General features: G+C 34.7%; 1 long non-coding RNA gene across 1 annotated transcript; it reads right to left on the bottom strand.

Moving 5' to 3' along the window:
- Nucleotides 1–253: 253 nt before the first annotated feature.
- LOC136839617 (uncharacterized) lies at nt 254–12,891 on the bottom strand. The gene is made up of 4 exons (XR_010853397.1): nt 12,734–12,891; nt 8,217–8,308; nt 6,036–6,213; nt 254–4,896 (listed from the first exon to the last, which is right to left on the bottom strand). It is a non-coding gene; the product is annotated as an uncharacterized lncRNA (long non-coding RNA).
- Nucleotides 12,892–26,517: the final 13,626 nt, after the last annotated feature.

The following is a 26,517-nucleotide window of genomic DNA, read 5'->3' as shown; positions in this document are numbered from 1 at the left end:
CAATGAACATCAAGGACCAAATCAGCGGAAATGATTAAGGAAAAATGAATCAAGGTGGACTATTTCAGAGACCATGTGTCCATTCCGAGTAACAAAAGTATTGAAAAGCCAAAACCCAAGGATGACAAATAGTGAATTTCCTACTGTAAATTTGTATAGAATTATCCTCTGAATTCTACCGATTAACAATTTTCACAGATCTAAATATACGATCTTATTCCTCGACCAATTTGGAATTTAATAAAAAACCTGCTATTAAAATTGAAGTACATTATCAAAAATATGCTGTAATTGAAATAGAACATATTCACAGTCGACCCAATAATCTACACAAGAATTATACAAACATTTATCACTGAAAACATCATTGCTCTACAATAAAAGATTTCAAGGAATTGCAAAATTATTTCATATTTGCGGCCAAAATATTTTAAACAATTTCATACATAATTCAAAGTGATTTTTTGAACAGTCTTTTCGTCTTCGGACACAAAACTTTCAACAAATGGCAAGGGTAAGTTACTAACACTGCATGTATCAGGGTAAACCTTGCAAAATAGCTGGAAATAGTGAATCACCAACATAACTACTAGACAAGTTAACCTTTTTAACCTCAGTCCAAGTACAACTTTTCAGTTACTGGTTCCTCTTTCACCACATCAGTGAAAGAATTGAATTCTATACGTAGAAACTGATAACAGCCCAATTTTTATGCAGGGTTTTTTGAAACCTTTGGTCAAAGTAAAATGTACCCACTGATGTTAGAAAAGGCAAGGGGGTGTTGGAGGGCGGGCGGTGGGGGGAGGTAACTGCATATGAACGTCAAGTTGATGGAAGCTCTAAATTTTGAGCGAGGTGAGGGAAGTGGGGTGTTGAACAAATCTGAAAAAGGGAGAGAGAGAGAGAGAGAGAGAGAGCTGATACACGTGGATAGGCAACTAGATAATAGAGTATCTAGCCATGGTCAGGAAAATCTGCAATACACCAAAGCAGTCTGCCAATCAATCGTGAGAGCAAAAGCAGATATAAATGAACAAATTAACCTTCAATATGATAGCAGAAACGCGATCCCAAAAAGAAACTTAAACTACAACACAAAAAGAAAAAGTTAAAAACTTCAGCTGAAAAACCATCGCGAACAAAATGCAAACTCGAAAAAAGTGAAATGCATTTCCTTGCGAGATGGGACCCGGAGAGTTGAAAAACTAAGCTAGTTTGCAACCAAACTGTGTAAAAGCTGGTTAGGTAATCAGTAATGAACCAACCGTAAAGCAAACCTTTAGTAGTTAAGTGAATCAGATAGAAATAAGCACATCAAAAGTAAATCGCAAAATTCTCAGACGGTAAGTCAGAGTAGCATTTTCCAAATAGTAAAATAGCATACTCGAGGGAGTCTGCAAACTAGTGCTAGAAAAGCAAAAAACGAAATAATGAAAAGTAAACTTTGGATAAAGGAAAAGGCATAGAAAAATTATGGACAAACCAGAGCGCCAAACAGATAAACCAGAGAGCCAGATGGGCTTACAAGACCACATCGAATAAGAATGGTAAAAAATGCTAACCAAAATTAGATATGCAGACCACATGAAGGAGAAAAAAAAACTCCAGAACAAATAAGCCAAACAACTAGAAAACCGAAGATGTAAACCAGAGGACCAAACAGATAAACCAGAAAACCAAATAGGTAACTAGAGAACCGAACAGGTAAACCAGAGGACCAAACAGATAAACCAGAGGACCAAACAGATAAACCAGAAGACCAAACAGATAAACCAGAAGACCAAATAGGTAACTAGAGAACCGAACAGGTAAACCAGAGGATCAAACATATAAACCAGAGGACCAAACAGATAAACCAGAAGACCAAACAGATAAACCAGAAGACCAAAACCAGAAGACCAAATAGGTAACTAGAGAACCGAACAGGTAAACCAGAGGATCAAACATATAAACCAGAGGACCAAACAGATAAACCTGAAAACCAAATAGGTTATTAGAAACCCAACAAGTAAACTAGAGAGCCAAATAGGCTTACAAGACCATATCGAATAAGAATTGGTAAAAATACTGACCAAAATTAAATATATAGACCGCATAAAAAAACACACTACTCCAGAGTCAAAAGGTGAACAAGCTTGCTTGCTTGAAATAACTGCTGAAAACCCCCTTATGGGCAGAATCAGACTATAAACTCAAGAGGACTCCAAAAAGAATCGGCCTGCAGAGAGAATGTTACGGGAAAGGTGGTATCAAGCCTGAATTCTTGAGACGTCAGCAAAAAGTAGGAATGAATATGCTCTTTGTTTAAACATTTGGGGATCAGAAGATTCCACTTAGTAAACCACTCAACATTTTTTAGCAGCCAAATTTATACCTGATATAGTACTAGAAAGCGAATAAACTTGAGAGACCGAAGTACAAAAATATCAAAAGGAAAAATGAGCCAAATAAGTTGCTTTAAGCCTACTTCAAAGAGTAGGGGAAAAGAAAAAGTAGAACACCAGCGAACAAAACTCAAGCCTGGAGTATCAATAAGTTAGCAGAATAAAAGAGAAAAACAGAAGAGAAATGTTAGTGAATACAAAGTAAAAGCATATACGGAGAGGTGGGGTGTTGGGGTGGGGAGAGAGCAAATACAAATTTTAAGAATCCAGAAACTCAATTAGGCCTATCAAAATTATAAAAGTTCTGAAATTAACCAGGACATCATGATGCCTGCATACATTGCTTTGCCTATCATGCAGTGTCAAAATGAAAAATTGCAGAACTCGAAAACATATGTACAAGTAAATACTCTTAACTACACTACATTTAACAAATCTCACCATCACATTTCCTGTTATCAATATACGATTACCATAATCGCACTTTCATAAATTTCACTAACGTACACTGCATCGTGTAACATTTTTTGCACTGAAAAATAGAATGAAATGCTATAGCTATAACAGAAGACAGGAGTTTACCTATAACCAAAGAGTCATCCTCCACAGCTTAATGTAAATCGACAGTAGAAAGAAAAACCTTCACATGCCAGTGAAAAAAGGACATTGACAAATTACATCGGTTCAGCTTTCAAATGGGAGTCTGGGATAATATATGGGATAATATATGGCTTAAGTCTCAAAAATGGGCTTTTTCTTAGTAGCAGTATGATGCAAGAACCCCCGACATTAATATGGGACCTATTTTAGCCCAAGTGATTCCTAATAGTTTTTGCAACACTACAAAATACAGATCAAACCAAAGTTGCAAACTTCTTTAAATGCAGCTCTCCGAATACCAGACCTGCTTTTAGAAATAATGTACCACTAGCATGAAAAAACATGCTAGTGTTAAAGATTGTCACTACAATGATAAGCTGTAGTAAAGCCAGGTAAACTACTGAGAAGCCATCTGCAGCCAGCAGTGAAAATAATCAGTTAGCTAAATTTCAATCAAACCCTACTTCAAGTTGATCAAACCACTGTCGATTTTGCTTCGAGGTACACGTTATAATTGAAGTAAAATGGATTTTGAATGCTATTGGAGAATTATAGAAAATTATATATTTAAACATTAACAGAATTACCTCCGGAAGGAGGAAAGAGTATAGCGTCTGCAGAAAATGCTTAGACTACTGCAGTTGACCTAAATTCAGTCTTGAACCAGAGCGAGACTGAAACATGAAAGAAATTTCCTTTGGAAGCACACAGGAAGCCAATGGATGCAAAGTTACTCAGTCTGAATTGAAAATCAGAACCTTATGAAAATCTAAAAGGAACAGAGTACTTGCTGAATATTTACATCTTCAGCAATTGAGCTTCAAACAATTTCATAACCTTTGCTAATCAAAGTCAATGAAATTATTATTGCCTGAACAGAATAACTTGCAATAATTCTGATGCTGTGGAGAATTTTACACGAATTCAGAGAGAGAGAGAGAGAGAGAGAGAGAGAGAGAGAGAGAGAGAGAGAGAGAGAGAGAGAGAGAGAGAGAAAAATCCCATTTAGCTGAAATGTCCCATGCAAAATGCATTACTAAAAATATAAATCCTGTAAGACTGACTTGTACTGAAATTGGAAAACATTCCTAGTAGCTTTGTGAAGTTTATGGGATAAAATATAGAATATTCTGGCGACATTTTACATAAAGCTTAAGAACAGCAAAGCAGACCTCCCCATTTCCATTTCATTAGGATAAAATTAAAGCAAAGTTGCTTCTAGTGAGTTAAAGTTTCAGTAGTCCATCTTCACGGAGTTAAAAATCTAAATTTAAAGCAAACGAAATTACCTTATCTTTAGTCAAGTTCCAATTTGTCAGATTACAGTTTGGAATAGCCCATGCTGTCAACGTACACAATTTCCAACAGGTGCAAAACCTTTCTTATGACGTGTAATTATACAAAGACCAAATACACAAATGAACTTAAAACAAGTTTTGTAGTGCAAAAAAATGTACAAATAATCCATACAATCTGCAAAAATTGTGTGATGTGAGATTTGCATTAGGTGTAGCATGAAATTAGGCAAAACATGACCAAGAGATATAAGAAATTAGGTTTCTCAATATTCTATTACAATACAAATCTGAAATTTCCTGAAAATAATGGCATGGCAATTTGCGGACAATTATGTAAAAAAAAAAACTTGCAGGTAGACAAGGATCTTAGTTTGGCTAAGTTCCATTCCAACTACAGTATTGAAATCATGGAAAACCGTGGACACTAAACCACCTGCTGGATGATCTCAGAACAAGGGATCATTGGATCCTCATTTGTTACTAAGTTGCAATCTGGAAGTTTATCCCTTTGTGGAGTCTTGAGCAAAATATTCTAGCTGTCGAGTTGTTAATGACTAGCAAAACTTCCTGCACAATAACTTCATTTTCTTCGTCATAGTAGTAATTGTATTGACCTGAAAAAAGTAGTATAATGTTAGAACTATTACCTTGTCTTGACTTCTTATATACTGTAACATCCAATTGTAATATAAATTGTCCACAATATCCAAAACCAACTATAATATATATTCCTACATTTTAACCCTATGTCTGTCTTAAGGTAAACTGCATTGTATAGTTTGCACAACTGCAAAACCCAGGGTAGCAATTCAGATACTTCACCAAACAAGCAAGACTTATGATCTCTGGTTCATAAACTTACAAAATTTAATATGAACTATAATTTAATGCTTCTTTGCTAAATATTTTAGGCAACCCTTGTTATCTACAAAGGTTACATTTTCATTTCCTTCAATGAAAGATTATTACTAGAAATCTGGAGCGATGTTAACTTTTTCAGCTTTTCTTAGATACTTTATTTGGATAATGACGCTCTCCAGAACTAAGGCATTCATTTCGTTGCTCCTACGTCAGTTTTACAGAAATCGTGTTCTTTGTTATTTTGAAGAGTATTTATCCATGCAACTTTGGTATAGCAGACAATCACCTTGACTGTTAAGCATGGTGCTTAACTTCTTTGCACAGATTTTCTTTACCACATCAATCCCATCTTAGAGGACATCCAATATCTTAAAATTGAACTAGCTCAATGCTTAAACTGACTGAATGGCTAAACCAAATAAAGCAGGAAAATTTACTTTAAGAAAATTTTCAGGTTATGCCTGGCAATAACACAAAGATAGGTGGGAAATCCATTGTACACAAATTTTCAAGTGCCACCAACATACTAGAACACTAGGAAATGTGCTACCCTCTGAAATGCTCGAAAATCTCAGCTCGAGAAGAGACAGTTTTTTTGTCTCATGGAAATTTTCAACTACATACAAACCTAACAGCATATTCCCAACTTCCACCCCCGTGTTTTATCTAAAAACTATTGACAGGATTGCTAAATAGACTATCAGGGACACTGACTGTAAACTGCATTACCCTCACTTTATAGCAGGTTCAAGTTACCTATTGGCTGCTTAACAGTACAAGAACCTGATAAGTATCTACAATCAACTACTTTAACAACCAACCCCCCCTTCCGTTGTACCAGGGTAAGTTATCTGTTGGTTTACTAAAACAGTGCAATGAACCTATAACTTACAAAATTTATAGCACCGAAGGTTCTTAAGTGTCGAAATATTCTTAAACAGCTACAGCAAACCATCCAATACACTGTACCCATGGTTTCTCCACAGCAGGTTAATGGAGACCTTCGCAAAAGATTCCGTATTGGTCAAGTTCCTTCATCTGCAAGGAGCTATCTTGTAGACAGACACTACCTGGAACAGATAAAAACTAGTTAATACAGTTCAATTTAAGTCAACTCTATATATGCAGCAAGACAGATAATGTAAGGTATCCAGTTTAAACAAGAACCATTTCCAAGATACCTTTTAATTTACCTATCAACTTTAATCTACTACCATCTGATAATTCATACAAATCCTTCCCATTCTTAACATTCTTCCTGCAATTAATATAACCTGAGTATTGTCTTCAGGTGCACATCGCTCAAAAACGTTAGGGGTTAACAGAAATTAGATTAAACTCGCTGTAATGACTTCCAACCATCGAAGAAACCCCAAAACAAAATTATTACATATTACACTTGAAGTAATCTGTCTACAGGTCATTTCATTTGAGCCCAAGATAAAATTGGTTAAACTGTCAGGTTATTAGCCATATTTAACACTAATATTTTAACCTATTCAATAGGTTAATGGTATAGTTTTGCGTTTCACAAACAATCCAAGGCTCTACTGTAGTACTGCGAATTGAAGCTAAATGTCCGACTATTTGAACTATTGTTAATGGTAATCTATAACCACCATCGCCTACCCAGCAGGGGCTGCAACAAAGTATTGACAGGAATGGCTATGTAAAAAAAGGCTAATAACTTTCTTCAATAAAAAAAAGCAACTCAAGGTGTTTACTGGTCTATTACAATGAAGATTTAATTGAAAAATAAAGCTTACAAGCATACTAGGCTTGTTAACTGGATATTGTAATGTGCAGAAAGCTGTGTGAACTTGTATGGAAAGCACTTCACACAATCTGAGGTCGTGTGCAAGTTGATCAAGTATTAAAATTTTGAACATTTCTTGGGTTATCTGGTAAAAACTTTACACTAACCTTTCCAGCCTGGCTTCCCCACCCCGTCCCCTATGAAAATGGGGGTTTCAGGTAAAAATGTGTAATGCAACAATTAAAACACTTTTGGGTACCAGTCTTTAAATGCAGTATTGCCTAATGCTGATTTTAAAAATTTACCACCTACAATTCTGAATTCTATGGTTCTTGGGTGCAAGTCTACTTTGTCTGAAGCTGACTTTGGAAATCTGATCACCTGAGATAATATACTACTGCAGACTGGAATCCATACTGTCCTGCAGGTGACAAACTACCCCATTTAACCTTCTCCAGTGGAACTGGGTTTAGTTTATCTTTGCCAGGTAATTTCATGGCTATCTTACTATGTTACCTTCCAGTCAAGAGAAGAGGCGAGACTATAGTTTTGACGTGTCCGGTTATAATAAAAAGTTCCCACTTGCAACATGAAGGCAGAGTTGAATTTTATCACTTTACTGCAGAAATTTTTCAAGTTGAACATCGATATACGCTAAAATCCTACACTTGTCACAAAGTAAACAAGTTTAAGCCTTTTAAAGACTAAACACTACCTATATTTTTTTTACTATCTCAAAATTAGCTGCAGAGACGCCATCCAAGTGAGCATTCTCTTGTACGATCGAAACCTTACAGAAACTTTAGTATTCTCAAATGCCAGGTAATACATCTTCATTTTCCTTTGTACTACATCCATTTCAAGCTTTATGTAGTGCTCTGTACCAGAGTGTGCTGTTCATTAGAAGGAAACTAGGAACTTACAAGCAATCTCAAGTTGAACAAATTGGAATTAACTAAAATTTCTGCAAAATTACTGCAATCAAGTTACGATATAACTATCTGGGACTACTACGACCTCTGCTTCCCGCCCCCACTCCCGCCATCTTTGCAGCCCCAGCCCCTACCATTTTATGTGAGCATCCAGCTACATTGAGACTACTGCACTTTTACATATTGAATGAACAAGCTTACACAGTACAGTTTAAGAGACCTGCCAAGAATGTTAAATTCAGGTCATCATTACATTCAGTACCCTACACTAGTTAAGTATGGGCAGCTTTATCAGAGATATCTACAAAATTGCAAGTCAGCGTTTAGTCAAATATTTAAGCTAATTACATTCAAGGACTACTATCCACAAGTTTAACCAACTTACCTCCAATGAAGATTCCAAAGGCACTTCAACCCCAGCATTACGCTTGAATATCGATTATGGATCACATTTCTTAGTACCATCTCACGCTATTCCTGTCGGTGAAAACAATTAAGTTGTACAACAAACTTAGAATTCAGCAATTAACATTTCCAAATATATGATAAAAAATAAATTCTTGCTACTAAACTTGAGTCTGTTGATCCTGCAGCTAAAAGTAATTTTCAGGAGCACACAACAAAAGGCTCCATATTACTGTTCCCATCACACTGCGATAAGAATTAGAAGCCCAACAAATTTTCCAAGTTACTTAAAGAAACGCATGTTTCAAAGATCATAATTAAAGACAACACAAGAATTGCCCTTCTATTTTAACCTGCTGATCTAAAATGACACCAGAAGCTAAACTACATCATTTGGCGAGCGGTAGATGCGAACAATATACCAAGACTTTGGACAAATTTTAGTGGTCAAGAAAACTTGTTTGACGAATTGAACCAATGCAAATTGGCAATAAAGGTTTTTATTTGAACTTATAGTACAAGTTGTGTAATAGATTTTCACGTTGTTCCTTTTCACAAGCGATTTAAGTACACAAAACCTTATCTGAGAGAGAGAGAGAGAGAGAGAGAGAGAGAGAGAGAGAGAGAGAGAGAGAGAGAGATCCAAATATACTTAGTACTAGGAAACAAAAAGAAAAAAATCCCGGTTACGAGCTCCAAAGTTCAAAACATGACTTGCCCTGGTACCTAGGTCTTCAAATCCGAGCTTATACCACTTAAAATTATCACTTCCAAGCTAATTAAGGTATGCTTGGTTCCAACCATCAGTGCTTTATTCCTAGCTTTGAATAAGCCTGTTATTCTGACTCCTTACTTCTAAAAACATGTTTCTAATTAAAGCTATAAAGCTAGCCCATTTAACCTAGCACCGCAAAAGTCACAAAATGCATACTTGTTAATTGCAACAAGTTGACAGCGTATACAATGTACAACTACTCTGTCCAAGGACATCTGTTGAGGATCTAATTGTTCAATTGTAATTTGTTCATTTGGTCAAGAATCGAAATGTATATGGTCTTTCTAATCTAGCATCTTCTAGAGCAAAGCTTTTGTCTGCAAAAGCAGGAGTTGCACTGTAGTCTTCTTTGCTTAAAATGGAGTGAAATCTTTCCTGCTTACTAGTCATTGAAAATTTCTTACACAATTTAACATTTATACAGATTGCTTTAGCACACTTCAAAAAATGTTTTGGAAATCACGTCACATACCCAGGGAACAAAGCCGCTGAAGTTTGCTCACGGTCAGAATAGTTACCCTATGCATGCAGTTCTACGACTTAGCTCCTATAAGGCACTTAACCTATTTACGATTAAACTTTCGACACTCACATTGTGTGGAACATTCTACCAAATGAAAAATTCAGTCTGTTATGAAGTGTAGGTAGCTAGTGGAACATGACTTGCCTCCCAATACTTGGCAGGTTAACTATGCAGTTTTGCTTTACATTTAGAGGAGATAGTTACTCATGCTATTTAGACCCATTTTGTAAGCATTGAAATTGACAGTAACATTCACCACACTGAGCAACAGCTACCCAGGACTCTTAGTGGGTCTTACAGCTACCATAGGATACTTTGGGCCATGGCGAAGTTTCAATTCTACCTTTTCGAATGGGGCGTACCATTGACGAAACCCAGTTCATACTAATCTTATGTCCTTGTAATCCTGCTATGGAAGCTTTCGTGGGCAATCAGGTATATAAAAAAAAAAACCAGCAACCATTAACAACCAGTAACGACGATTCAGAGAGAGGTTATGTTAAAGTAACTGCATAGATTTTTAGATAAATTTTGTTTTACAAATACTCAACTTACATAATAGGTTGGTCATACCTTAACACTCAACCTTATTAGCAGTAGGGCCCAACATGACAGATTTGCATTCCAAACATTAGTTTGCTCCCCGTAGGGAGGTAGCGCCGTCACTGCACCTCGTGCGGTGCACTGTCGGCATTACTTAAGGTTCTTCGCAGCTTGCCTTCAGCCACCAGCTGCAACCCCTTTCGTTCCTATTACTGTACCTCCTTTCATATTCTCTCTCTTCCATCTTACTTTTCACCCTCTCCTAACAATTGATTCATAGTGCAACTGCGAGGTTCTCCTGTTATACCTTTCAGACCTTTTACCGTATTTCCGTTTCAGCGCTGAACGACCTCATAGTTCCCAGCGCTATGCCTCAATTCTATATTCAATTCAGTACTAGCTTACTAGCTTACTGACAATGTATCGAAACTTGGCCTTCCAGATACCTTTTGAGTCAAGTCTATTCTAAAATTTTCAAAAAAATTGACAACAGTCTACACCTCTATACAATTAAAACTAGGGTGTTCAGGATATATTAACGTTCTGGAAAGGTCACATTCCTTTCCACTGAAGTTCGGGCTATGAAATGTTCCATCCTCGTTTAAACTAATGTTGTATGGACGTTGTCAGGATAGCGACCTGTTACAAAAATCACAACACTATTCAAAAGACTAAGACTGATTAAAAGCAAGACAACGATCACGCTAATTCGACAGTGATAACGAAACTTCCCAAGTATTAGGGAATACTCAACGAACTGTAAGCAGGCAACATTATACCACGAAGACTAAGTACTTCGGAAAACTATTACTGTAAATGAAATAGCTAAATTGAAAAAACACATTTAACGAATTGAAGTGAAAACTTGGGTACATTATTGTAAGTTTCGATATGCTGTATATAACTGGTCAATTCACTTTGGTCTACGTACTTGAAAGGTACCGAAAACATGTAGTTTTCAACAGGTCAAAACTGACTAGCAGCATGAGATTTTGATTTCTTTATATATATATATATATATATATATATATATATATATATATATATATATATATATATATAAAATATATATATATATATAAAATATATATATATATAAAATATATATATATATATAAAATATATATATATATATAAAATATATATATATATATAAAATATATATATATATATAAAATATATATATATATATATAAAATATATATATATATATAAAATATATATATATATATATATATATATATATATATATATATATATATATATATATATATAATATATATATCTATAAAGGAGTTTAGGGAGGTCTTGCAGAATACGTTAAGCATAAGCTTCGAGATTGCGCGATTTTTTTTTCTTTAGCAGTAAAGATATTATAGTACAAAAACAGCAATGACTATTGAATTATTGCACATGAAAACTGGTCATGTCTTGCATTAACCACCATTAAACAAAACGTCCAAAATGACACTTCGAAAGTATGACAAAACTGGAGGATAGCGCGGTCTCAGGCCATGATATTCCTCAGGATTGATAACTACACCATAAAAAACTCTCTCTTACCTTAGCCCACGGTCTCGAGTTTATTGGGCCTGCCTTACTCATACCCATCTCAGGATACCGTATCCCAAGGTCTAGAACAGAGGTTTTCAACCTGGGGCTCGCAAGATCGTTCTAGAGCGAGGTATGTTTTAGCTTTCCTCAACTGATCAAGCCAAGACAGTCTACAATTTAGCTTAACAGAAATAGACTAATATCTTATTAATGCAAGTAGCAAATTTATTACAGTGCCGAGCTGTTTTTGTACTATAGGACATTACGGATGATTGATCCATACGCCCCGGTTTCGACGGAACTCCGGCCCGGATTTGAGGCTTTGTTCTGGGCGTCCTGGTCAGAAAAATGTCCCAGAATGTTCAGAACAAGCAGCAGCCACCCAACAATGTTCCAATGCTCGGTGGGAACGTGCGTATACGGGAAATTAGCGGCGAAAAATCGTGTTTGCAGATAGACTTTGGATCCGTCAGAGCAAAAATGCCTGAGAGATTTGGAAGCAAAATGAAATAGCAAAAAAATCAGTTTTCAGATAAACTTGTGATCCGTCAGAAGAAAAAATTAACAGATTTGGAAGGGGGAATAAATGAAAACGTGTAGATAGGTTTGGGATCTTCGTAGTGAATATAGACTCCTTTTGTACTGCGATGAAAATATGGTAACCCTACATATTATTGAATCAAATATTCTAAAGGGGGTCATCGTTCATATTTAGTTGCTCATAAGGGGTCGCGATATGAAAAAAGTTGAAAACCACTGGTCAAGAGCAGGACTAATAGGTCTAGAGAACGCCGTACCCTGCGTCAGCCTTGTGGTTCGCATCCTGAACCACGCAGCCAGGTTGTGAAACTAGCACCGAAAATATTTCCCCTAACCCTTTCACACTAAATGTCGTTAACCCGGCAAGTTTTACTCCCACCAGTTTTACTAAAGGACATGCCAAAACCTCTTAATGGGAATCCATTAACACAGCGACTGAAGACAATTTATTCAAGGTTCCACTCGCCAGATAAAATCCTAACACCTCGTCTACCCACTTTTTTTTTTTTTTTTTAGCTTATTTGAACTAACGGACCATAATCACTAAAAACAAAAATCTTACCTTCACATCGAAAAAACCGACGGTAATCTTGGGAAAAATCATTTAAACTTAAAGTCTGCCAAAATCGCAAAACAGACTTCTAACCCCAACCGCGTTACCACCAAGCAAGAATAATCCACGCAGAATCGTTTTCAGCAAATGACACAGCAGAATGACATGACTTTCCAGGAAAGGAGGAGAAACCGATTCCCTATTGGCTAAGAGGCAGACAAGCAGCAGATTAATACAAGGAAACTTCCAAGAAGCGTTACGTCACAAAGTGTAATACTGACCTCTGTTGGTGACGAGGAAAATATGGAAAAATACTCTTGAGACCTTTAAAAGTAAAACTGTTGAAATTATACATCCGATAAAGGATCAGTTTTTGAGCAGGTATTATATGTATAATGACTTAGAGATTTTTCCTTAATATTTATTTTTAATCTTGTACGGTATATATTTAAATTCCTTTAGGGAAATGAACATAAATATTTTTTTGGCTTGTGACAAAATTAATGTTACAAATTTTCTTGATTATGAGAAAACCAATAATAAAATGTAGATATCCATCATGTGAACATTAATAAAATTTAAGGACTATCACTTGAAAAGCAATGAAAAATAAGGATCCCCACTTAACAAAGCAATGCAGTTAAGGGCCATTCCTCAATATCGGGACAAAGATTAAGACCCCAAGACTTAACCAAACTCCAGACAATAGTACGCATACAAAGAATGGGGTTTCTAGCACCAGATCGTCCCTCTAGTGAGGAAAAAGGCCAGATCTGATAATAAAAATAGCATAAACGAAAGAAAAAATTAAGTGAATGCAGAGGATTCACAAAACATGACGTCCGTCATCCAGTGGAAGATATTGGTAGGAAGTTGAAAAAAATAAAAAAATACCGCCACAGACAAAAGAGACAGCTATAAGGAAGGCCTGGTAAGAGGAAACCAGATCTATACCTGCTTTTCAGATCTGGTAACCAGTCAATTCAAGCATATGAAAAGGCGTCTTTGCTATTAAGCCTTTCTTGTGATAGCTATATGTTAAGGAGCCGAAAATTTTACTTACCTGTATTAAGTTCAACTCCATGAAGTTTCATTGAGAACAATTTTACCTGACCGCAACACTTTAAAGATGAACTTGACGCTGAGTGGTGCTGAACACAAGCAGATGATGAAATTCGAATACATTTAAAGAGAGAGAGAGAGAGAGAGAGAGAGAGAGAGAGAGAGAGAGAGAGAGAGAGAGAGATTTAAGAACGCTTCAGCAACATCAAAGGGTCTTGTCAAAATTCGTTGGAATGTTATTCCTATTAGTTTAAGTTCAGTTTCAGCTTTATTACAGATCAATGAGGCGAAAAGTAGCAACAACTTAAATGCTGAACGCTGAGGAGTGTTACCGAAAAAAAAACACCTATTTTATTGAGAAAACTACCAAAATTTCAGCACTCATCTTGAGTTTTCAGTGGATGAATTCGACATAATGAAGAAAAGGCTGATCATTACAGAGGTGCAAATGTTAGAGTACGCCCTTCGTACCATTTTCTGTAGAATGGGATCTCCATGACTTCGAGGACATCTATTGGTAATTTATAGAAACGATGAAGACCTTTTTTCTTTTTTTTCAGTCTTCTTGGGCAAATATGAAAGTCAACGAATATTGTTTGCCGTTTATAAACTTAGAAATTTGCTTGATTTCGCGGGCTCGGAGTCAGGTAAGTATTTGGAAACAAGAAAATTAAGATATCAAATTGCAAAGCAGGCAATATGAAGTCTTAACACTTTCTTGCAATGGTATCATTCATTGGGAGTATATAGTGACATCTAGTAGGCACTGAGAAAAACATATTTAGTTTAGCATACTACCTGGCAACTCATTTAAATTCTCAGTTTGCAAATTAATCCAGTTAATTCTAAATCTTAAGATTTCTATGAAATATATGATCCTGGCGTTACAAGTCGAGGAGAGGAATCGTCACTATTATCTCAAATACTGTATCATTTTGAAAATAGACATTCTGACAAAAATTTGCAAATCTACAAAGGATCCTGGCAACTGTAACGCCGGGGCTGTTCGGAAAGCGAAACCCAATTGACCAACCCAATCCTTGAACGTTTCATATTAAAATAAAAATGCTGATTGACGTGACTACGACTTGTATATAAGATAATGTGGAATGAAATATTTAAAATTAATTTACAACAATCAAGACAATTTTAAAATACCTTTTGCTTTAGTTTTCCTCTGAGATGCATTTAGGTTTGCTCTCATGATAATAAAACAGGCGCCAAGTCAAAACGTTCGTGCCTCTGTTTTTGAAGGATTTCTCAAGGGAAAAGGCCACTGGTATTATTACGATTTGTATATCCTCATTACCGTCTTTATCTTCATGATAACTGTTGACTAACTTAAGCAGGAAGGATGGCTGCAACTGAGTTCAGTTAATATAAACAATGCGATACATGTCGGCGCACTGGGAAAGGCCACACGAAGATTTTTTTGTGTGCATATATAACGCCTCTAAGTCTTAACACTTTCTGTATATAATTGTAACTATCAAAACCGAAATATCATGTAAAAATGCTGTTAATAAGAGTAAAGGTTTCTTCGAGAAACTTTGAATGAATTACCAAATTACAATAAAAAAATTTTTTTAAAGAGAGAAAAACTTTGCAACCAGAAATTTTCCCTTAAGAATGACGTTTAAATTGTATTCATACTACTATGTACAACGTTCTCAGAGCTTACTTACACACGCAATGGAAGACTATAATTGATTTCGGTTGTCAATTCTGATTCCTTTCGTCTTGGAACCACCGCCCTCCCAAATACTGCCAGAATGTTAATAGGAGAATTCTTGGTAACTTTGATTGACTAGTTAACGCAAATTACAACGTAATAAATGAAATACATGACAAATATTTTTTTCATCTTTGTTATTGTTATAACTTTTGATAACTTGAACAGAAATTACTCCGACAGATCTAAAAATAGATATCACTAGCAGTCTTCACTATTATCAGCATTGTGTTAATATATATTCTTTTGAGGCAACACGAAAAGCCATGAACATTTATAGCAAAGATTGACAGATAACTTCCATAAAATAAACTGGTATCGAAAACTTCCACAGGACAAAAGCACCGAACAGAAAATTGATCGTTATCACAAACAATCTTCTCAAAAAAATTTTTTTGGATGCAGCAAGTAATCTACGCTTATCATTCTCCAATAACTTTCCTCTCAATATATAAATAAAAATACAGACGTATAACTGAAGAACGATGGATATTAAATAAAATATCAAAGTTTCAGTTCATTTTTTTTATTCTCTTGAGCAACATAATGCCGAGAGCAATGCAATATGTTTCTTGATCGTAAGTTGCCCCTTAATTTTCCCGATTCACAGATATCAACATTCAACGCTTCTAATCAAAATGATTATGAAAACAAGCTTATTCTGTTTACTGGCTCTGCATTTAGTAATCCTATAAGCTTAGAAGAGCTCAGACATCTTGCAGAAAGGTTAACTCCTTTGACCCAGTAGAACAAGCAGGAGAATCCGACTCCCTTTTGATACAGGCAGAAGCCATGCATGTCACCCGAGATTCACCTCAAGTAACTCATACTAATAATGTACAGCACTTCACAGAGTGTTATCATCAGATGTTCAGTCCTGGTAAGGACAACTGACTTCTGCCAACTGCAGCTGGTTGACAGCGCGAGATGTCCTTTTGAGATGGATACATGGCAGGCGAGAAGAGAATTTTCTTGTAGTGGACGCTGGAATAATCGACTGGAACCACGTAAATAGGAGCCGTTGGACTTCGATGACGAATTCGCTGCCCTCTTAACGTTTCAGCTGATTCTTCATCAATAAGGGGCCAACGGAGGGCCGCCTTTTCAGTAGATGGAGATCCCAGAAGATGTGCCATTCTTCCAAACTTTGTAGTTAGTACTACGAAGTACGATGCAGTGGGAACCGAAGATTCAAACGCAATTTATGAAGATCAAATGTTTGATATGTCCTTATGAAGGGAAGTGGTTTCGCTAAAGCCCTTGGTGGTGCTGTAGATTTCACTGGCCTTTTGCACGCACGGGTTCTGGGGAAGATCTTATTGCTGTTAGGTTATGCTACCTTCTGGCTGTTGCATTTTGCCGTGGGTCTCTTATACAGGACAGGCCACATTAAGCCACGCCTATTCTTCTTGGTCCATTACATCACATGGCGCTTTATTATTATTATAGCACAAAACAGCTTTGAAATTTAGCAATAAATATAATCAATTTAACAATAGTTTGAATAATGTATATATATTTTTTGACAGATTATAAAATTATTGAAAAATCATCGAATTGTGCTACACTCGTAATATCTAGCATCTCAGGTGAACGTGACGTCATTAATTCCACGCAGGCTCCAACAAGAGTTTGATACGTCACTGTGTGTACTCTGATGAGAACTTTTTAAAATAAATAATTGTTTATTCCCTTTTGTTTATTTATATAGTATAATCCAGCACCGTATTTTTTAAATTAAGATTTTATGCACAGTATTATTTAACAATTAATATGTGTGATCGTGTTTATAATAATGTATACATACACATGTAAAATACACAGGAGAATGTTTTTGTTTGTGCATGAGAGAGAGAGAGAGAGAGAGAGAGAGAGAGAGAGAGAGAGAGAGAGAGAGAGAGAGAGAGAGAGAGTAATAACTGTATTTATTAAGTTTCTTCTTGTGCAATAGTTACATAACATTTCTAAAATAGTTTATGCTTATGATTTTTGCATACAATTAATAAAGATGTGTAATATTCAAGATATTTTCCAATATTATTAATTTCGAGAGCCCTTCTTTATTTAAGTGAAATGTTTCTATAAAAATATGAAATATTTGAACCCGTCCTGAACTTTATAACTCCTTCGACTGGAAAGAATAAATATAGTAATTAAAGTCAAATTAAAATTGAGAAGGCATTCTGGTCATAGAAGATAATATAACCTTTCTCTCCTGTAAATGCTTTAAAATTTCAATGTCAAATAAAAAAATCTGGACTTAAGGTAAATAAGATTGAGGATATATTAGAATGTTAAGATGATTTAAGAAATCTTGAAGTTACATGAGAACTAGAAATTAATTAGTTTTCAATAATTTATGATGGGAAACACTTTTCCCAGTTAATGAAATGCTACTTGAAATACAAGAATGCATGCTGATTTATATACGAATGATTAAAATTAATATAGTTACTAAAAAGAGCATATTAAAAAAATATTCTAAAATTTCAATGTCAAATAAAAAATCTGGACTTAATGTTAAGATGATTTAAGAAATCTTGAAGTTACATGAGAACTAGAGATTAATTAGTTTTCAATAATTTATGGTGGGAAACACTTTTCCCAGTTAATGAAATGCTACTTGAAATACAAGAACACGTACTGATTTATATACGAATTATTAAAATTGATATAGTTACTAAAAAGAGAATTTACTATATCCTTGACTTTTCATTGTAGTTGTTTCTGTAATGAAATTATAATGATGATAACTCTGAAAGGAGTCTAGCATAGTATCATTCAATGTTACCACATATTAATGATACATTTGCTATTAATTCTTAAAGAACAGTCCTTTGCCGAAAGGGATGGGAGGTTTCTGGCCTTGGCCCAAATAACAGAAAAAAAAATCTGAAGAACATTGATTTTTATCTTTTCTAGAAGTTAGATATATTTCACATAGTCCTTTAACGTCTTTCTTATCTATTATTAAAGTTGTCGGTATCTCTGCTTTTGTCTCTTACAATATCCTATTTGATATAATATTTAAATACCCATTAACATCATTAGATATATGTTAACCTCAAGTAGGAAAGACAATTAAATAACTGTATGGATGCTTACTTCCTTATGTTAAGGTTCAATTTCCTTTTTTTAAATTTTTTCTTCATCTATCTAATATTTGTTTTATTTTCCTTGCTTTTATTTTTGTGCGATATCCAGAAGTCGCAAAAGTGTTTGCAAGATACCTGAATGGCAGTTCATCGACGAGTTTGATGCCATTTAAGAATTTTTTTCAAGCATATTTGAATACAGCATGCACACATATGCATACGTTTACCTCAGGAACGATGGATATTAAACAAAAGGTCAAAGCTCTAGTTCATTTTATTCATTTTATCAAATAACATAAAACGGAAAACACTGGATGTGTTAATCAGTATCTGTTTCTTGATCATCAGTTGCTCCTTAATTTTCTTGATTACGAATCAGCATTTAAGGCTTCTAATTCCTATGAAGGCGAAAAAGAAGTTTCTCTTGCTTACAGGCTCTGCACATTTACTAATCTTCTATGCTTAGCATAGCTGAGGTAATTTGCAGAAAGGTAAACTCTTTAGGCCCTGTAAAACAAATGGGAGATCCAACTCCCATCTTTACAGGCAGAAGTCATGCATTACACCTGAGCTTCACTTCAGGTAAATTTTACCAAAACTGTACAGCTCTTCACAGAGGGATATCATCAGACGTTCAGTCCTGGTAAAGATAACTGACTTCTGGAAACCGCTGTTGGGTGATGATGGCGCGCGATGTCCTTTTGAGATGGATACATGGCAGGCGAGAAGTGAATTTTCTTGTAGTGGACGCTGGAGTAGTCGACTGGAGCGACGTAAATAGGAGCCGTCGGACTGTGGTGACGAATTCTCTGCCTTCTTAAGTTTTCAAATGATTCTTGATCAGTAAGGGGCCAACGGAGGGCTGCCATTTCAGCAGATGGAGATCCCAGAAGATGTGCCATTCTTCTAAACTGTTTTTTTAGTGTCCCAAAATATGAAGCAAAGGCGATTGAAGATTCAAACTTCTGTCGAGGCTTATAAACGTTTGCTCTGAATATGTCCTTATCACGGGCCAGTGGTTCTTCAGCTGCTTATTGCTCTAAGGTTATGTTGACCGTGTGACTGCTGCATCTTGCTGTGGGTCTTTTATACAGGACAGGCCACATTAAGCCACGCCTCCTCTTCTTGGTCTATTGCACCACATGATGCTTTTTCATCAATATGGTAAAACAACATTGAAATCTAGTGACAAATATAATCAATACTATAACCTTTTGAATTCTGTATATACTTTTTAAGAATATTACAAAATTGTTAAAAAATCCTCGAATTTTAATAAAGTCTCTCGTAACATCCAGGTAACATCTAGCATCTTAGCTGAGCGTGACGTCATTGCCACAGCGCAGGCTCCAACAAGAGTTTGATACGTCATCGGTTGTACTTTGATGAGAACTTACTGTATTACAATAAAAATTTGTTTATTCAATCACCGTATTTTTTTTATTTTAATACATCTTATAATACATTATGATTTTATGCACAATATTGTTTAACTATTGATATGTGTGATTGTGTTCATATTAATGTATACCCATGTAAAATGCACAGGAGAATATTTATGTTTGTATATGCACATGCATGCTTGTATGAGAGAGAGAGAGAGAGAGAGAGAGAGAGAGAGAGAGAGAGAGAGAGAGAGAGAGAGAAGATAAAAATGTATGCAATAAGTTTCTTCTTATGCAATAACTAAAAATATTTCTTAAATACTGTATTTTACGCTTATATTTTTGTACAATTTGTAATATTCAAGATATTTTTAATATTAATTTGGAGAGTGTTCTCTATTGATGTGAAGAGTCCCTCTAAATATATATAAAATAATATTTTAACCCATTCTGGAATTTATAAGTCCTGCAACTTGAAAGAATAAATGTATCAATTAAGACTAAACTAACGATGAGAAGGCACTCTGATTATAGAAGATATAGTAAAACCTACCTCTCCTTGTAAATGATCCCATTATCATGTTAGAAAAATACTATTAAAATTTCAAAATTATAAAAAAAATTGTGAATTAAGGTACATAATCAGAAAATACATTAAACTGTTAAAATTATTTAAGAAATCTTGAAGACATGCAGCAGAGGTTGATTGGTTGTTAATAATTTTATTTATTACTTATTTTTACATATTTTTCTAAATAATAAAAAAGTTCTTAAAATACAAGAATTCACTCTGATTTATATATGAATGATTGAAAATTGGTTCAATTCTGAAAAAGAGCATCTAAATAATTCATACTTTCGACTGAAAATGTTTCTGCCGAGAAATTGTAGTTACGATAATGGAGGAGACACTTGAGAGTCATCAATTTTTCCCACATATTTATGACAGTTTTTATGACTAATTCTTCAGGAGCATTAAACTTTCCTTATGCCAGCACAGTCCTTTTACACCCCTGAACGTTGTGCAATTACATCCTCAAACGTTCAAATTGAAGATACAATGTATCTCTACCCTGAAAATATGCACCATGTATTTTACTAATTTATTTATAGTTTTATCAATTCATCTATCAATTTATTAGTTAACTTTTTCTTTTACAATAATTGTTCTCTCTTTTCTGTATTTCCTATTATCTCCCGTTACTTATTTCTAACGACCGCCATATTCTTTGGAAGCTTGAATTTCAAGTCAATGACACTTGTGGATTTTCATATGAGTAAAATCTCCTGAATAATAATGTTGATATTAACTAACAGAGACAAATAAATCAAAACATTCATTTTTAACTTTTCTATATCAGTATGGTAGGATCCTCTGATATACGCTTTTCCTATCTAATGTTAGAGTTGTAAGTTCGTCTACGTTTTCTCCCTATCATAATCTATTTAATTGTTATACTATTTCAATATTTATTAATACTATTAGATAACTCGACCTGAAGTAGGGAACACAAGCGATAACGCTATGGTTGCATACTTCCTTATGTTGAGATTCAATTTAGCTTTTTTATTTTTTTAGTTTGACTTCAGTTAACTAATATTTGCTTTATTTTCTTTGCTTTTATATTTGTGTAATACTCAGAAGTCGCAAAATTATATGCAGGATAAATTGAATGGCGCAGATTGTCTGTAGGAGTGGACGAAATGGCGATGAGTCTTTTACAGGCTTGAAGTTCTTTTGCAAAACAATGACGAGTTGTTCATTGACATAGTTTGATGTCATTTAAGAATTTTATCCCGCATATATGAATACAATATGTATACCTTTACATAAGGAACGATGGATATTAAAGAAAATGTCAGAGTTTTAGGTTATTTTATTAATATCACAAAAAATATATAACGAAAAACACTATGGACATGACAATCAGTATTTTTTTCTTGATCATCAATTGCTCCATAATTTTCTTGATTACGAATCGACATTTAAAGCTTCTTATCATTATGAAAATGAAAAAGAAGTTTCTCTTATTCCATGGCTCTGCATTTACTAATCCTCTAAGCTTAGCATAGCTGAGGTAATTTGTAGAAGGGCAAACTCTTTAGGCCCGGTACAACAAATGGGAGAATTCAATTCCCATCTTTACAGGCAGAAGTCATGCATTACACCTGAGGTTCACTCCGGGTAACTTAAAAATCCTGTACAGTAATTCACAGACGAATATCATCAGATGTTCAGTCCTGGTAAAGATAATTGACTTCTGGAAACCGCTGTTGGGTAATGATGGCGCGCGATGTCCTTTTGAGATGGATACACGGCAGGCGAGAAGTGAATTTTCTTATAGTGGACGCTGGAGTAGTCGACTGGAGCGACGTAAATAGGAGCCGTCGGACTGTGGTGACGAATTCTCTGCCTTCTCAAGTTTTCAAATGATTCTTGATCAGTAAGGGGCCAACGGAGGGCTGCCATTTCAGCAGATGGAGATCCCAGAAGATGTGCCATTCTTCTAAACTGTTTTTTTAGTGTCCCAAAATATGAAGCAAAGGCGATTGAAGATTCAAACTTCTGTCAAGGTTTGTAAACGTTTGCTCTGAATATGTCCTTATCACGGGGCAGTGGTTCTTTAGCTGCTTATTGCTCTAAGGTTATGTTGACCGTGTGACTGCTGCATCTTGCTGTGGGTCTTTTATACAGGACAGGCCACATTAAGCCACGCCTCCTCTTCTTGGTCTATTGCACCACATGATGCTTTTTCATCAATATGGTAAAACAATATTGAAATCTAGTGACAAATATAATCAATACTATAACCTTTTGAATTCTGTATATACTTTTTAAGAAGATTACAAAATTGTTAAAAAATCCTCGAATTTCAATAGACTCTCGTAACATCCAGGTAACATCTAGCATCTTAGCTGAGCGTGACGTCATTGCCACAGCGCAGGCTCCAACAAGAGTTTGATACGTCATCGGTTGTACTTTGATGAGAACTTACTGTATTACAATAAAAATTTGTTTATTCAATCACCGTATTTTTTTTATTTTAATACATCTTATAATACATTATGATTTTATGCACAATATTGTTTAACTATTGATATGTGTGATTGTGTTCATATTAATGTATACCCATGTAAAATGCACAGGAGAATATTTATGTTTGTATATGCACATGTATGCTTGTATGAGAGAGAGAGAGAGAGAGAGAGAGAGAGAGAGAGAGAGAGAGAGAGAGAGAGAGAGAGAGAGAGAGAGAGAGATAATAAATGTATGCAATAAGTTTCTTCTTATGCAATAACTAAAAATATTTCTTAAATACTGTATTTTACGCTTATATTTTTGTACAATTTGTAATATTCAAGATATTTTTTAATATTAATTTGGAGAGGTGTTCTCTATTGATGTGAAGAGTCCCTCTAAATATATATAAAATAATATTTTAACCCATTCTGGAATTTATAAGTCCTGCAACTTGAAAGAATAAATGTATCAATTAAGACTAAACTAACGATGAGAAGGCACTCTGATTATAGAAGATATAGTAAAACCTACCTCTATTGTAAATGATCCCATTATCATGTTAGAAAAAGGTATTAAAATTTCAAAATTATAAAAATAATTGTGAATTAAGGTACAGAATCAGAAAAATACATTAAACTGTTAAAATTATTTAAGAAATCGTGAAGACATGCAGCAGAGGTTGATTGGTTGTTATTAATTTTATTTATTACTTATTTTTTACATATTTTTCTAAATAATAAAAAAGTTCTTAAAATACAAGAATTCACTCTGATTTATACATGAATGATTGAAATTGGTTCAATTCTGAAAAAGAGCATCTAAATAATTCATACTTTCGACTGAAAATGTTTCGGCCGAGAAATTGTAGTTACGATAATGGAGGAGACACCCAGAGAGTCATTAATTTTTCCCACATATTTATGATATTTTTATGACTAATTCTTCAGGAGCATTAATCAGCCTTATGCCAGCACAGTCCTTTTTACAGCCCCTGTGGACGTTGTGCAATTACATCCTCAAACGTTCAAGCGAAGATACAATGTATCTCTACCCTGAAAATATGCACCATGTATTTTACTAATTTATTTATAGTTTTATCAATTCATCTATCAATTTATTAGTTAACTTTTTCTTTTACAATAATTGTTCTCTCTTTTCTGTATTTCCTATTATCTCCCGTTACTTATTTCTAACGACCGCCATATTCTTTGGAAGCTTGAATTTCAAGTCAATGACACTTGTGGATTTTCATATGAGTAGGGGTTTATCTCCTGAATAATAATGTTGATATTAACTAACAGAGACAAATAAATCAAAACATTCATTTTTAACTTTTCTATATCAGTATGGTAGGATCCTCTGATATACGCTTTTCCTATCTAATGTTAGAGTTGTAAGTTCGTCTACGTTTTCTCCTATCATAATCTATTTAATTGTTATACTATTTCAATATTTATTAATACTATTAGATAACTCGACCTGAAGTAGGGAACACAAGCGATAACGCTATGGTTGCATACTTCCTTATGTTGAGATTCAATTTAGCTTTTTTATTTTTTTAGTTTGACTTCAGTTAACTAATATTTGCTTTATTTTCTTTGCTTTTATATTTGTGTAATACTCAGAAGTCGCAAAATTATATGCAGGATAAATTGAATGGCGCAGATTGTCTGTAGGGAGTGGACGAAATGGCGATGAGTCTTTTACAGGCTTGAAGTTCTTTTGCAAAACAATGACGAGTTGTTCATTGACGAGTTTGATGTCATTTAAGAATTTTATCCCGCATATATGAATACAATATGTATACCTTTACATAAGGAACGATGGATATTAAAGAAAATGTCAGAGTTTTAGGTTATTTTTATTAATATCACAAAAAAATATATAACGAAAAACACTATGGACATGACAATCAGTATTTTTTCTTGATCATCAATTGCTCCATAATTTTCTTGATTACGAATCGACATTTAAAGCTTCTTATCATTATGAAAATGAAAAAGAAGCTTCTCTTATTCCATGGCTCTGCATTTACTAATCCTCTAAGCTTAGCATAGCTGAGGTAATTTGTAGAAGGGCAAACTCTTTAGGCCCGGTACAACAAATGGGAGAATTCAATTCCCATCTTTACAGGCAGAAGTCATGCATTACACCTGAGGTTCACTCCGGGTAACTTAAAAATCCTGTACAGTAATTCACAGACGAATATCATCAGTTCAGTCCTGGTAAAGATAATTGACTCCTGGAAACCGCTGTTGGGTAATGATGGCGCGCGATGTCCTTTTGAGATGGATACACGGCAGGCGAGAAGTGAATTTTCTTATAGTGGACGCTGGAGTAGTCGACTGGAGCGACGTAAATAGGAACCGTCGGACTGTGATGACGAATTCTCTGTCCCCTTAAGTTTTCAAATGGTTCTTGATCAGTAAGGGGCCAACGGAGGGCCGCCATTTCAGTAGATGGAGATCCCAGAAGATGTGCCATTCTTCTAAACTGTTTTTTTAGTGTCCCAAAATATGAAGCAAAGGCGATTGAAGATTCAAACTTCTGTCGAGGCTTATAAACGTTTGCTCTGAATATGTCCTTATCACGGGCCAGTGGTTCTTCAGCTGCTTATTGCTCTAAGGTTATGTTGACCGTGTGACTGCTGCATCTTGCTGTGGGTCTTTTATACAGGACAGGCCACATTAAGCCACGCCTCCTCTTCTTGGTCTATTGCACCACATGATGCTTTTTCATCAATATGGTAAAACAATATTGAAATCTAGTGACAAATATAATCAATACTATAACCTTTTGAATTCTGTATATACTTTTTAAGAATATTACAAAATTGTTAAAAAATCCTCGAATTTCAAAAGTCTCTCGTAACATTCAGGTAACATCTAGCATCGTAGCTGAGCGTGACGTCATTACCACAGCGCAGGCTCCAACAAGAGTTTGATACGTCACTGGTTGTACTTTGATGAGAACTTACTGTATCACAATAAATATTTGTTTATTCAATCACCGTATTTTTTTGTTTATTTTAATACATCTTATAATACATTATGATTTTATGCACAATATTGTTTAACTATTGATATGTGTGATTGTGTTCATATTAATGTATACCCATGTAAAATGCACAGGAGAATATTTATGTTTGTATATGCACATGTATGCTTGTATGAGAGAGAGAGAGAGAGAGAGAGAGAGAGAGAGATAATAAATGTATGCAATAAGTTTCTTCTTATGCAATAACTAAATATATTTCTTAAATACTGTATTTTACGTTTATATTTTTGTACAATTTGTAATATTCAAGATATTTTTTAATATTAATTTGGAGAGGTGTTCTCTATTGATGTGAAGAGTCCCTATAAATATATATAAAATAATATTTTAACCCATTCTGGAATTTATAAGTCCTGCAACTTGAAAGAATAAATGTATCAATTAAGACTAAACTAACGATGAGAAGGCACTCTAATTATAGAAGATAGTAAAGCCTACCT

The sequence above is a fragment of the Macrobrachium rosenbergii genome, chromosome 6 (genome assembly GCF_040412425.1).
Source record: "Macrobrachium rosenbergii isolate ZJJX-2024 chromosome 6, ASM4041242v1, whole genome shotgun sequence".
NCBI lineage: Eukaryota > Metazoa > Arthropoda > Malacostraca > Decapoda > Palaemonidae > Macrobrachium > Macrobrachium rosenbergii.
The sequence above is the reverse complement of the archived record's forward strand: the minus strand, read 5'-3'. Positions and strand labels throughout refer to the sequence as shown.